At 40.1% G+C, this 15,480-nt stretch overlaps 1 protein-coding gene and 1 pseudogene across 1 annotated transcript in view; both read left to right on the top strand.

Moving 5' to 3' along the window:
* The window catches only part of LOC101844785 (zinc finger protein 54-like), a 1,121,204-nt gene that overhangs the window by 177,836 nt on the left and 927,888 nt on the right, over positions 1-15,480 (top strand). The gene's annotated exons all lie outside the window — the stretch shown is intronic.
* LOC101843186 lies at positions 1,769-7,226 on the top strand (annotated as a pseudogene).

Raw genomic sequence — 15,480 nt, forward strand, 5'->3', positions numbered from 1 at the left:
TTTTGTGACTGTTACATCACTCAGGATGGTTTCTTCTAGTTCCATCCATTTGCCTTCGAATTTCAATATTCCATTGTTTTTTTCCCATTGAGTAATACTCCATTGTGTAAATGTACCACATTTTCTGTATCCATTATTCAGTTTAGGGGCATCTCGGTTGCTTCCAGTTTCTTGCTATTACAAATAATGCTGATATGAACATAGTTGAACAGATGTCCTTGTTATACAAATGTGCATCTTTTGGTTATATGCCTAAGAGTTACCGTAATATCTTACTCTGGGTTTTTATTATTAAGATTACTTAGAATGGTGCTTCAGTTGAGTCTTTGCGCCTATCAATCATTGTCTAGCTCTAGCCCTCTGGCAATGTAAGACATCATGGAATTCAAGAAGAATAATGTAATTCCAGAGAAACAGCCTGAGCAAAAGAGCTTTTTAGCTGGCAGCTGAGGGGAGAGTTCCGGGTTGAGGAAAAGGAATAAAATGAAGATGTTGATGCTGAGCTTGATGGGAACAGGTGAGGGGAAGAGACCTTAATGTTTGACCAGAAGGGCTGGAAATTTAACAATATAGAAGATGAGTACAGAGTCTATAGTAGCATACACTACAATGTACTCTGAATGCCAGACTCAGTAACAGCTTTCTAAATTGAAAGGTTACTTTAACATACCTAGGTCCTCCTAAAAATATACTCATTATGAATGTGATTATTCTCTGTTTACCACTTTTGTGGTGGTCAGTTTTATCTAGATACAACACAAGCTATCATCATCTGGGAAGAGGGCTTGTCCACTGAAAAAAATTGGCCTATAGGCAAGTCCATCAGGAATTTCTTGATAAATGATTGTGATATGTGTTGATTGTGATATGTGGCATCGTGCTGACTCCATCCCCTGACAATGGGCAGGGAATGCACAGTGGCAACCTAAGGAAATTTTTTTCTAAACTTAATCTTGTCCTCTACTCTGCTAACATCTTGTTAGGTCTACAGATGTGCCAAAGTTCCGAATAGCCAGGAATGTGATGGAGCAGCCAGCTATCCCAGTATGTGGCAGCACCCCAGCTTTCTCAAAGACAGTCAACACCCTCCAGGTGAGCAGAAACCAGTCTTGAGAACTTGACACTCTTATTTTCTAAGTTGCCACACCTAACTCTCCACCTTTTTAATGATAATAAGTGGTGAGGTTGTTGGAAACTCGGCATCATACTGACCTTGTCCCTTGACAACTGGTGGGATGTGCACAGTGGTGTGGTCATGTCATGGATGAATCACTAGTTATAGGGCTGTGTATTGACTCAATACACATTCTTGAGCTTCCCCTTTTAAGCAAGCACCCTTCATCCCCTCCTCTCTCTCTGCTCCCCACTGGCCAACACCTAACTCCCCTTTTCCCCCTCTACCAAAAAACTCTATGTGGATTTGTTGACTCATGGTTAGAGTTTCATTGCTGGTCACTGCAGCAAAAGAACAACAATGGGGACCAAGCCAAATATGGGAGGAACCATTTCTGGCCTGTTGTTCCTAGGTAATGTCAGAAATCTACCTCAGCAAGCCATTTGGAGCAAGGCATTAAGCAGTCTTCCATGACCTCTGAATAATTTCCTGCCTCATATGGGGATGTCTTCTGTACATATGTTTCTTTTGTTGGTTGATGAATAAAGCACTGTGGCCAATGAGACAGGATGATTGGTGGGACTAGGAGACAAGGAGGATTCTGAGAAATGTAGGCAGAGAGGAATAATCATGTGAGCCCAGGGAAGAGAGGACATGATTGAGACTTCTCTCAGGTAAGATAAGACCACATGGAAATACTTAGATTAATAGAGATGAGTTAATAATTGAGACTGAACTAGCCAGTAAGAAGCCCAAGATAATGGCCAACAATTTCATAATTAATGTAGCGTCCTTGTGCTTCTTTGGGGTCGATGAGGCAATGGGCCAAGTCTGGTGGGAAGAATGCTTGTAACATGCCTCCAGCTTCCTGATTTGAGTTTCTGCACTGTCTTCCCTCGGTGAAGGACTAATGTGGAACTGTAAGCTGAAACAAGTCCTTTCCTCCACACATTTCTTTTGGTCACAGAATTTTACCCCAGTAATTCAAAGACTAACTAAGAAAGTGCTCAGTCTGGAGACATTGGTTAAATATGATATTTGTGAGTTTATGTGTGTTGTTTTTATTCCTAATTTTTTGAAGGTCAAGTTGTACCCAGCTATGGGTCAGAGACTTTATTGCATCCACCTACCGTCCCTGTCTTTTTTATTTCCATCATACGAGACCCATCCCACACTCCCAATATCACATTCTAGGTCATTCTATCTTTCCCACCTTTAGCCCATAATATAAGTTAGTGACATTTAAAATGATAAATTAGGAAATAAAAAGTACCAAGTGCTGTCCATTCCCAAGGCAGAGCCAGAGGTAGGGCACTCCCTAGAGAACCCTCCAAGCAGGTGTCCTGGGGTTCTTCTTTGACCCTTCCCTAGCACCATTCATGACACCAAGAGCATCAGTTCTTACCCTGGGTATGATATGGTGCGTCATTGTCTTCTCACACCCAACCTTGGATCTTGAAAGAATAATTCCTCTAGCAGTCCTGCTTCCAGAACCACCAGGTTTCAGGAAGAAAGCCACAGAGTGGCAGCAGGCTTTTGTCTCTTCAAAGTCAGTCAGTGGGGCATATTTAAATCCAGGATCTCCCTCATGTATTGTCCAGTTTTTTCTCATAATGTAATATTTAAATGTTCTTTCTAATATATTTGCTCCACACTTTAAGGGGCTATGTGTACTGGAAATATTTTCTCCTGGCCTAATTTTTCTTAAAATGCATTTTTAATAGTAACTTATTTCATTGGTGAAAAACGAGACTCATTGGTTTCTTGGGTGGTGTAGAAATGGTGCAGCGGAAATAACTTAAATGAACACTTTAGTACAACTTACAGGACAGTTAAATATAAATTTGCTGGAAAGACTTAGTCTGGAAGTGAAATATCCTGTGGATGACTGCTTGAAATTTTCAGGTTCTCTTTATATACACTGTATTTTCTTCTCAATTCATATCACATTTTGAAAGTATTTATACTGTCAACATTTTCCTTATCTACAGATAATTCTCTAAGACCTTTAGATTTTTCTGTTCATTATGATCATAGAAATCTCTTATGGAATGTCTAACAATTCTATCTTATGTCCAAGAGTGACTTGAATTTCTCACTTGTGAATCCCAAGCAACTCTTGCCAACCCAGGTTACAATGAGAGGAATTTCTATAGCTTAGCTAAGTGTCATTGAACATTAAAATTATAGTTATGTTTCATTTAATGTGATAAATAAAATTTTATGTTTTCCCAAAAGGAGGAATGAAATGTTTCACAGTATTCAAATTATTTGGAAGTATGAAAGGAAAGTGTTCATTGGTCTCACTAAAACCTGCTACATCTCTGCAGACACTCTGTGCTCATATCCTACTGTCTTGTGTATTTTTCTGCCCCTGTCCATGTCACATAGGCCCCTTGCCATCTCCTAAGCTGACTAAGGCCTGCATCAGCATCTTCACTTTGTTGTTTTCCTCAACTGATAAATCTTCCATAGACTGTTGGAAGTAAGACCTTCTTTCTAATACCTTGGTTCTAAGGAATTTCATTCCTTCTCCTGATTTCAGTGATGGCACCAATTGGTGGAGGGACAGTACAGGACCACCGTGAGAGACTCATGGGAGTCTGTACATATCTGATTATACAGGTTAATCTGTTGTTAGATTTTCTTTTATTGTAGTCCCACGTTGGGATACCAAAATGCTGTTGGTTTTTATTCTATGCTCTAGCCCTGTGTCCAGTGCCAAAATATTGCTGTTTCTTTGCTTTCTTTTTTTTTTTTGGACTGTTTTCCTCTTTTGGGAACTTGCCACACAGTTTCCAAATAAATAACACAGAGTCCTTTTCTTCCTTATAAACACCCTGTCTTAGCTTGGGTTGTTTCTTGCCATCTTTTCTTAACTTATATTATCCTGATTACCTTTTGTCTTTCTGCCTTTTCCTTTTCTTACTTCTGTATGTCTTTCTTTCACTCTTATTCCATGGGTGGCTGGGTGGCTGGGTGGCTGGGTGGCTGGGTGGCTGGGTGGCTGGGTGGCTGGGTGGCTGGGTGGCTGGGTGGCTGGGTGGCTGGGTGGCTGGGTGGCTGGGTGGCTGGGTGGCTGGGTGGCTGGCCTCTGATGTACTTTTCTTGTCCTATCTTTCTCCTCCTTCTCAGATTTCTCCTCCTATTTATTCTTTTTTTGGTGTAAATTTTTTATTTTAATTTTAAATAGCTTGCTTTACATGTCAATCCCAGTTCCCTCTCCCTCCCCTCCTCCCACATTCCCCTATACCTCCCAGCCTCCCACCCTATTGCCAATTCCTTCCACATAGGAGATATCTAGAGTCTGTCATTTCACTCAGGTAGGGTCCAGGCTGAGAGAGCATCCCTCTTTGTGTTATGGATACACGATGTCTGTTTGTATTCTAGGGATAAACACTGATCCACTGATCAGGACCCCATAGGTTGCCCAGGCCTCCTCACTGACACTCACATTCGGGGGTCCAGATCAGTCCCATGCTGGCCTCCCTGCTGTCGGTCTGGGATCCAAGAGCTCTCCCCTGTTCAGATCAGCTGTCTCTGCTGGTTTTGCCAGCCCATTCTTTGCCAATTTGCTCATCGCTCCTCTCTCTCTGTCACTGGGTTCCTTGGGTCTGCTGGCCAACCCTGCCTAACCTTTCTCCTGCTTTAGTATTGGACATTCAGCTCTTTATTAGACCATCAGGTGTTTTAGACAGACAAGGAATCACAGCTTCACAGAGTTAAAAAATGTAGCACAAACAAAAGCAGTACATGTTTACATCATTAAACCAGTGTCCCACAGTATAAACAAAGCAACATACCTTGAAACAATATTCTACAACATTGATCAACTTTGAGATCTTGTAAAGCTTCACACCTCTCCCCGTGCTTGACTAACCCAACCTTCCCTCTGTGGTTGTGCTACCTTTAGGAGTAGACATGGGTTTACCCCACCCACAAGACATTACACACCTTTGGAACTATGAATAGTAGTGATCTCTTCATGTCTTCTATAAAACTAATATATCTCTACATTAGGTAGAGGTAAGTAGTAGAGCATATGTCTAACCAGGCAAGAATGACTGATCTGAAAATTATTATCCTGAATTTTATTCTATCTTTTTCTGCTTGGGACATTTTGAGAGATATTATTTTCCTGTAACAACTACTGCAGTTTTCTGGGCTGCTAGCTTATTCTAAAGAATAACTGAAGCACACAGAGAGCTACAAAACAATAGCTGGTGTCTGAATTGATGGTGGTGTGACAGATGGTATTTCTCTCATTTCTATGTTGGCCTAAAACCCTGAAAATGAGATGTTTCATGGACAGAAGACAAATTTTCAACCTTCAATTTTTATGCCTTTTCATTAAATGCTAAAGAATGAATACTATTTATCTTATTGGTAAAAAAAAATGACTAAGACTTTTTCACAATGGGTTTGCTGTTAGAACACAGGTGTTACAAAAAACACTGCTAATTCAAATCCAGCATCAAAAAGGAAAAGACCCATATCAGCATTGTTGTCATTGCACACATAGATTAAAGTAAGTCCACCACAACTGGCCACCTGATCTACAAACATGGAGGTATAGACAAACAGACCATTGAAAAGTTTGAAAACAAGGCTGCAGAGATCTTCAAGTATGCCTGGGTCTTGGACAAAGTGAAAGCTGAGAGTGAGTGTGAGGTTGGTATCACTATTGACATCTCCCAGTAGAAATTTGAGACCAGCAAATACGATGTGACGATCACTGATGCTCAGGACACAAGTCTTTATCAAAAACATGATTACAGGTGTATCTCAGGATGAATGACTATGCTGTCCTGATTGTTGCTGCTGGTGTTGATGAATTTCAGGCTGGCATCTCCAAGAATTGGCAGACCCGTGAACATGCCCTTCTGGCTTACACCCTGGGCATGAAACAGCTGAGCCAACCTACAGACAAAGGAGATATGAGGAAATTGTGAAGGAAGTCAGAACCTACATTAAGAAAATTGGCTATCACTCTGACATAGTAGCATTTTTGCCAATTTCTGGTTGAAATGGTGACAACGTGCTGGGGCCTACAGCTAATATGCCTTGATTTAAGGTATGGAAATTTACACGAAAAGATGGCAGTGCCAGTGGTACCACACTGCTGAAAGCTTTGGATTGTGTCGTGCCACCAACTCGTCCCACTGACAAGCCACTGCGACTGCCCCTCCAGGATGTCTATAAAATTGGTGGTCTTGGGACTGTCTCTGTGGGCTGAGTGGAGACTGGTGTTTTAAAACCTGGAATGATAGTTACCTTTGCTCTAGTCAATGCCACAACAGAAGTAAAGTCTGTTGAAATGCACCATGAAGCTTTGAGTGAAGCTCTTCCTGGAGACAATGTGGGCTTCAGTGTAAAGAACCTGTCTGTTAAAGACATCAGATGTGGCAGCGTTGCTGGTGACAGCAAAAATGGTCCACCAATGGAAGTTGCTGTCTTCACTGCTCAGGAGATTATCCTGAACTATCCAGGGCAAATTAGTGCTGGCTCTGCTCCTGTACTGGATTGTCACACAGCTCACATAGCATGCAAGTTTTCTGAGCTTAAAGAAAAGATTGATCATCATTCTGGTAAGAAGTTGAAGGATGATCCTAAATTCTTGAAAACTGGTGATGCAGCCATCATTGATATGGTTCCTGGCTGGCCCATGTGAGTTGAGAGCTTCTCTGACTGTCCTCCACTGGGTTGTTTTGCTGTCCAAGACATGAGGCAGGCAGTTGCTCTGGGTATCATCAAAGCTGTGGAGAAGAAGACTGCTGGAGCTGGCAAGGTCACCAAGTCTGCCCAGAAAGCTCAGAAGGCTAAATGACTATTATCCCTAACACCTACCACCCCAGTCTTAATCAGTGGTGGAAGAATAGTCTCAGAACTGTTTGCCTCAATTGGCCATTAAAGTTTGATAGTGAAGGACTGGTTAATGATATCAATGCATCGGAAAACCTTCAGGAGGAAAAGAGAATGTTTTGTGGGCCATTTTATTTGCGTGTGGCAGTTTTAAGTTATTAGTTTTTTAAAAAAGTACTTTTTAATGGAAACAACTTGACTAAAAATCTGTCACAGAATTTTGAGACCCATTAAAATACAAGTTTAATGAGAAAAAATGACTGTATATTCTGGCTTCTATTCAGTGGTTCAGAAAGAGAAAGTAGGAATTCTTTATGTGAAGTTTGTTGGAAACATTTGATGTCATTTGTGAGGAATGATTGCATATATAAATTCTTCTAGGACAGGTCTCTGTTCAGACTTACAGTTGCTGCTTAATTTATAACTCTAACTTATGCAATTTCATATTTTTGTATTATTTTTCCAGTTTATTTGCGTTGAGTTCAATTGGAGGCAGTGATTTCTAGCACGGATTGTGATGTCACTCTTTCTCTTTTACTTTAGTAGCATTCACAGAACTCATGACTTCTGGTGTTCAGTGGGGTGTTCTGAAAGTGAGCAGCACTGAGGCCCAAAAGTGAAAACTCAATTGATTTTGTTTATGAGATCCTAGAGAAGACAATCCATTTCCAAAGAGACAAATAACCTCCTTACAGGAATCTCTCACATGAGACTTTGATACTCACTGGACTTTCCATCCATCAGCCATCAGGGATCAGGACAATTTAAGAACCTCTCCAAACTCCTTGTCTCATTGGGTATACTTACAAGGAACTTGTCAATGTCTTTGATAGTAATCAACTGTAAAATTTCAGAATAGTTCTTGGCTCCTCAAGATATCTCTGTTATCAGGACTGCAGGTGAGAGGTCACACATCTATGCACCTTTATCTTAGGGTTGGGCTGCCTTTTTCATTCATAGTGTTCGCTATCATGTCAGGAACTGCCCAATGCGATGAAATTCTGTGGAGGGAAATGTCAGGTGAGCATATTGTTTTTCATCCTCAAAGGCAAAGAAAGCAAGGAAGGCATGTATGGTAAGTGCAAATATTTGAAAATTGATTCCTGAATGAAACAGAACAGCAAAGGATCAGGCAAGGGACTGGGAGACTTTCTGGGCTGTAGGCCAAATTACTAATGAAAAGACAGTTCCCATTTATCATGCTAATTCTTGACGTACCAAAAGTATAAGAAAATCCTCTCTCAGGCTGCCTATTGAAAACTGTGAAACCTAATAAAATCTGATTTCACGATTATGTTAACTACATCATTCAGGTTTCCATTCATTGCACATATGAGTCACAGGTTAATTTTACAGCATAAGAAACACAAATTTCATAAAATGGGTTTGTAAATAGACGTTTGAAATGGAATTAAAATCGTCTAATCCTCATAAAGAGCCAGGATCTAGTCCTGCCTGGGGAACATTTTCCTAGAGATGAGTGTATCTGTGACTGGGTGGGGCCTTTGTCTTTCCTAACAGTCAGTGTTTTCCATCTTCAACTTGGGAATGCCTTGCTAAAGTGAAGGTGGCAATGTCAGTATGAGTCTTGCAAAATTCTGGTCCAGCACACATACAGTTTCTGTTAATTCTCAATGTTGGGTGATTTTCTGAGACCACTGCAATCTCAGGATAGGTTTTTCCCCTTTTCATTGCTGAAGTTTCCAGAATTTAGAGCCTGGTAAATGTCAGGCAAGAGCTTAAATTTGGGTTAAATGCAGCTCATATCCTGTGTACCCATTGGTCTTCTATTCATGCAAATAATAATATTTCATATTTTAAAATTCTATGTATATTTTTTAGAAGTTGTTCCTAAGTCTTGATTCATTACAAATAATTTTCCTTGACAAAGGCATTAGAAAATAAAGTTTTAAAATGTAAATTAATTATAATTTTATGTCTTGCCGTGTCCCTGTGTCCCCATTTCTGTGTGAAGGAGCTCCCCTGCATGTTTTCTCTCTTTCTTGCATCATCCTTTCTTTCTATTCATAGACTGTGGTTTCTGATCCCTATGTATGATTCTCAAACACAGGGTGAATGCCACTGCTGCACATTAAGGTATCATCATGATGTTGGCAGCTCTTGTGTTAAAACAAATGTATCCTTGAATTGTGTGCTTGTTTATATATTAACATATCAAAAATGAAAGTCACCTCAGTATGTCACACATAGATGAAGAAACTCAACATTGGCTTTGTATGTCCACACAGGAATCCATGGACTGTTGTATATTCCAGTTCAGCCTCCATTATTAAGAAGATGTGTCTGAACACACCCAATACAAAAAGATTTCATTAACTAGCTTCTTTTTGACTTAACACATGCATCATTACTAGAGTTTATTGTGTATTTGCAGGAGTGGAAAGTATTGGAGGTAGGTTCATGCCTCTGCTAAGCTATGAAAGACCAGAACAGTGTTTACATGTATTGATCTTTCATAATTTGTATCTTAGAGCAAGATCTCTTACATTTTCAAAGTGTATTTTAGTGAATTTGGGTGCTGTGAATGCACTCCTGAGTTCATTTACATTGCTGCATATGTCATCATTGCATAAATGTCAGTCAATCACAGCACTACTAATGTACAGGTTTGTATTTCTTTGCTTTCAAGACAATTCATTGGATGTAAGTTATGAACATTATCCGTGAAGGCCCATCTAGTCCATAAAGGCTAGGTTTTCTGCATGGGCATTTACATTTTTCTACATACTCACAGCCTCTCATTTGGGAAGCTGTATGAAGTGATGTGAACATCACAGCCAGGATTCTTGTTTTATTCACATGTTTATCAGGAGTTACTGTTTCCTATGATCTGTGCTTCACATTTCAGGCTGAGTGATGGACCAGATAATAGATCATATGGGAACCCTGGGCATTCTTCTTGTATTTACTATCAATAAAGTATTGCCTTCTTTTGACTTATTTCTTTTAGAATCATTCACCTGTTTTCTCTCCATGGTGTTACATAATTATTCTTTATGCATAGTGTGTTTTCTCAGCTCTCCTCATCTTAACTCTGCATGTTAATTCTTAATTCTTAATGTGAAGGTGGTGGAGTTTAAGGCATTATCTCTTAATATGACATTATCTAATTCATAATTTTCACCTAGTGGTTAGTGCTATGTAATAAACATAATTATTAAAGAATATAAAACACTCTCTCCTGTTGTAATATTTTCAATTTTAATATTAATATTGACAGGAGAAAGGCATTTCCAGTGAATTTATTCCTTGGAGAAGCTGATGACAGAAGGCTTTTTCTCCAATATGGGTGGACTTGTGGTATTGAGAATTCTTTCACTTTGAACTCACTGGTCATTGCTTCTGCCAGGATAACTTTGTCCTAATTTTAGTGGTGACTTTTGTGAGAAGTATAATGGGAACTTACTCTATTAACGTGTGCATTTGAAGACTTCTGCAGTTCTGATGGTTGTTGTTAGTGTTAAAGTAACTGTGAGAGGTGGGGGGGACAGGATCTATTTGTGCTGATCACCTTGGGTTTTCAGTCTTCACCTAATGTGATTTTTGTGCAATTGTGACATCAGGTATACAGGACGATCTTAGCTATAAAACTCAAAAAGTTTCATCTGAGAAGAGACTGCTAGCATTTATTGCTCAGTAACAAAATGGATTCCAGGAATTTGGGAATAGGAATAATGTTCTTGATACAGAATATAGTTGGAATTCTGGGAAATATCTCTCTTCTTTCCTACTACCTAGTTATATGTAAAAAGAAATACAAAGTAAAGATCTTGGATTTAATTCTCATCCATCTGATCATGGTTAACTTCTTGATCATTATCTCTAAAGGAATGGGCAACACAATAATAACTTTTGGGTTGAAAGATTTCTTCAATGATTGGAGCTACCAAATTTTTATGTATGTTCAAAGAGTTTTCAGGAGCATGTCTATTGCTACCATCTGTCTCTTGAGTGTGTTCCAGGCCATTATCATCAACCCTAGAAACTCCTGTTGGAAGAATCTTAGAGCCAAATCTCCTAAGAATATTGGTCTCTACATTTCTCTCTGCTGGTTATTGCACATCATGCTAAACGTTCTGTTCCCTTTGTACATGTCCATAAAGTTAAGAAAGAAAAACAGGACAAAGGAAACAGGTTTTGAACTGTATACTGTTGTAGGTCATGACAAAGTCACAGTCTCTTTATATACAGCTTTCTTTGTGTTGCCTGAACTTCTATTTTCTATCCTGATCACCTGGTCCAGTATCTCAACGATTGCCTTTTTGTATAGGCATAAACAGCAAGTTCAACACATCCGCAGCTCTTGTGCCTTCCACAGTAACTCTCCTGAGTCCAGAGCAACCCAAAACATCCTTGTTCTTTTGTTTTCTCTTTTGGCTTTTTATACCCTCTCTACTATCTCACATGGTTGCAGTGCTCTATTGTCTCGTCAAAATTGGTGGCCAGTGTCAGTCACAAGCGTTATAAGTTTGTGTTTTCCCACTTTAAGCCCCTTTATACTCATGAGTCATTCCTCCCATCTCTTCAGACTTTGCATTCTTGGATAAAGGACACATAGTCTACTAATGTTATTATAGGTATTTAAATTGCATGTTTTTCAGAATCCACTTCTTGAAAATGAAAACAATACAAAAATTCTTTGGGAAAAATATTTGTAGAAGATAATCTTTAAGGATCACTCAGGTTTCTTCCACTGGTGGTAATTTCATCCAAGTATAGCAGAACGCTTGGCTCCTAGACCTTTTCACCTTTTATGTGACACATTTCACAGCCTTTCTTTGGTCCAGTCTGGTTTGGGGACTAAATGCTCAATATGTTTTTAACAGATTATCTCCACATTTTATATCAGGTGGATGGCTGCATAAGTTTCTGCATTCTCTGTACATATAATATATGTTCTATGGAAGCTATACTCTATAGGCACAAGACTCTTCAACCATAGCTACTATTTAATCCATAAACTTGAACACAGTAAGCCTCAATAATTTTATTTTCATTATAGCACATCAGTTCCCCAAATTCTTGTTATGGATAATATCCCCATCACTTTTCCTGTAACTGCTCCAGAGTTATGAGGCCCAGTCTGCCATAAACCATCTCATGGAACAAAAGTAAAATCATGTGATTTAGAAAGAGTAAGATTATCATTACAAGACTGTGATTGGAGATTTATAATAACAGTCAAAGCATGCCATGCCACTCTTCTATGTATGCAGCAATCTATTCAGCACTCTTTTTAGGTTAATCAGGAATCCCTTTTCTGCTATATTCCTCTACTCCCAATGATGTGACATTTCACTCAGTGGAAGAAGCTGCCTCCCTTTGTTCTTCATTGTGGAGAGAAAAGCCGGAGCTGGTTGCATGAAGAGCAGACAGTTCTTGCAGTTTACAACAGCATCTCAGATTCCCAAAAATGTCAGTGACCACACCCGGAAGTACCTGATGGTTGGTACCCAGAACATCGGGTACTTGAGACATTAGCAGAATCCATTTCAAAGGGGTGAGATTGTTCATGAGTTACTGTGAAAGTTACAGAGTTCTCTGTAAGGAGTTAGGAGCTGAGAGTTTCACCTGCAAGGACTCTGCCTTGAACCACTTCCAATTCCATTCTTCTTTCTGATGATTTTATGACATTCCAGATCATTGGCACCCCAACATTTAAGACATTTGTTTTGGGGGTAATTTTCATTTTGTGTCTGTTAAGAAATGGGTGCTAGGAAAGATATATGAACAACAACATAGAGAAACAGGGTATGACAGAAGACTTTTGTGGGTCAAAGGCCTTGTAAAAATTTCAAGTGTTCCTGTATGAAATGACAGACTATGGACACCCCCATGGAGGGCCTCACCCTCCCTGGGGAAAGGAGGGGATAATGGTGGGGGTTGGGGGGAAGGCATGGGAGGAGGGGAGGGAAAGGGAGAGGGACCTGGAACTGACTTGTGAAGCAGCCTTGTTTCTTATCTAAATTTAAACTGAAAAATTAAAAAAATTGAAGTGTTATGTTCATAGGTAGGTGTTTATAGGGTTTTCATAAAATATTGAGAAATGTGTGAAAAGTGAGTTCTTCTTACTTTTACTTTGTCACAAAGAAAACAATATTTGTAGCAAGATGTAGGAGTCTAGCAATATGGCCAAGGGTGATATAACCTGGTCTTTCTTTCTTTAAATTATAATCTGTTTGACCAATGTCTCAAGCTTCTTATCAGCTAGCTTTCTTTTAATTATTAACCCATTTTTATTAGTCTGCATATCTTCATATGTTATTGGCTCAACAAAGAATGCACAGGCATCTTCCCTGCAACTCTGTCTCCCCATTCCTCTTCCCAGAATTCTCCTTGTGTAGTTGCCCTGCCTATACCTACTGCCTGGTTAGGTCCTGCCTGTCCATTGGCAGAAACAGCTTTATTCATCCATCAATACGATAAACATGTATTCACAGCATGCAGAAGGACATGCACCATCATTGTTCAATTTTGAAATTAATTTTTATTTAAATGAAGAAAAATCTTGTTTTACATACTAATCTCAGTTCCCTTTGCCTCCTGTCCTCCCATTGCCTTTCCCAAGTCCCCATCTTACCCCCTATCTACTTCCCAGGGAGAATGAGGCATCCAATAAGGGAACATCAAAGTCTCACATTATTTGGGGCAGTACCCAGGCCCTCCCCTGTGAATCTAGACTGGGTGAGTATCCCTCTATAGGGAAATGGGCTCCCAAAGTCCATTCATGCACTAGGAATAAATACTGGTTCCACTGCCAGAGGCCCCATAGACTGCCCAAGTCCCCCAACTGACACCCACATTCAGGGTTCAGTCCCATGATGGTTTCCTAGCTGTCAGAATGGGGTCCATGAAGTGTACTATAGAGCTATAGTAATGGAAACAGCTTGGTATTGGCACAAAAACAGATAGGTAGACCAATGGAATCAATTGAATCCCCTGATATTATTCCATATACCTATGAAAACCTGATTTTTGACAAAGAAGTTAAAACTATACAATGGAAAAAAGAAAGCATCTTCAACAAATGGTGCTGGCATAACTGGATGTGGACATGTAGAAGACTGCACATAGATCCATGTCTATGGCCACATAAAACTGAAGTCCAAATGGATAAAAGACCTCATAATAAATCCAGCCACATTGAACCTCTTAGAAGAGAAAGTGGGAGGTCCCCTTGAATGAATTGGTATAGGAGGTTGCTTCCTGAACATAACACCAGTAGCATAGACACTGAGATTGACAATTAACAATTTGGGCCTCCTGGAATTGAATGTATTCTCATACTTTCATTTACCCATCAGGGGATTTCTTTCCTCCAATTGGTGTAGGTGGGCCCTCTGGCTTAAGTGGTTGCACTTTCTCTCCCGGTGAGGGTGGGTCTAAGGCTCCAATGGTTGAAGATGCAGTGATAGATAATTTGGAGTTCACTGGGCTTTCTCTCCCGGTGAAGGCAAGGTCAAAGTTCCAATAATGACAGGTGATGTGCTGTATGGTTAGGGGCTGTCCCCAGGTCTCTGAGGATTCAGTTGGCAGAATGGTGTGATGTGCCCCGGTGAAAGGTCTCCAATGCAGAGGAAAAGGTGAAGGCTCTGCATTCACCTCCCTTGGTGAGGACAAGGGCAAGGCTTACATGGCAGTAGTTGCAGTACTGGATGGTTTGGGGCTGCCCCCCCAGTTCTCTGGGGGTTTGGTGTGTGGGATAATGTGAGGTGACCAAGTTAAGGGTCTCCTACCGGGGGACACAGGGTTCAGCAAAAATCCAGGCACTCACCTCTCACAATTGAAGCGTGGCCAAGGCTTAGATTGAGGCAAATGGGGATCTGGATGGTTTGAGGCTCTCCCCAGGTCTCTGGGGATTTGATGGGTAGAAAACAGCAACTACAATCAAGATTCTCAAGATGTGTTAAAATGTGTGAAGTATCCAGGGCACCAAAATGATAGTCTCCTCTAGTCATGGGGTCAGTATGAATGACATCTTCTTCAAAATGCTATGTAGACTAGGGACATTGTGAAGTCTTAATTAAGAGTTCAAAGTCCATGGCTAGAGAGAAGCATCAGCAGTTAAAAGCACTGGCTTCTCTCTCAGAATACCTGGGTTCCATTCCCAGTACTTATATGGTAGTTCACAACTATTTATAGCTCCTGTTGCAGGGGATCTCCCACTCTCAATTGAAAAAAAAAGCACCAATTGGGGAAAAGTTTAGAATAAAAAAATGTAAAGAAAAAGAGTTCAAAAATTTCCAGCACCTAAGTTCAAGAAATACTAAAATTTTCACAGTTTAAAGAGGTCTCAATGACTTTATCAAAGTTCAGCTCTGTCTAACCACTAGGATGAGATGTCCCCATGACCTCCTGTATGGGTCTCTTTTCTCTACACCATAGACTTTATTCCATGCTTTGAGTGACACTGTCCACTGAACTGGAAGAGTGAGGCATCGACACTTTGTGGCTCCATTCCCTGCCAATTTGCTCTCTTCTGA

This window comes from Mesocricetus auratus, unplaced genomic scaffold (genome assembly GCF_017639785.1).
Source record: "Mesocricetus auratus isolate SY011 unplaced genomic scaffold, BCM_Maur_2.0 Super-Scaffold_100037, whole genome shotgun sequence".
Lineage (NCBI taxonomy): Eukaryota > Metazoa > Chordata > Mammalia > Rodentia > Cricetidae > Mesocricetus > Mesocricetus auratus.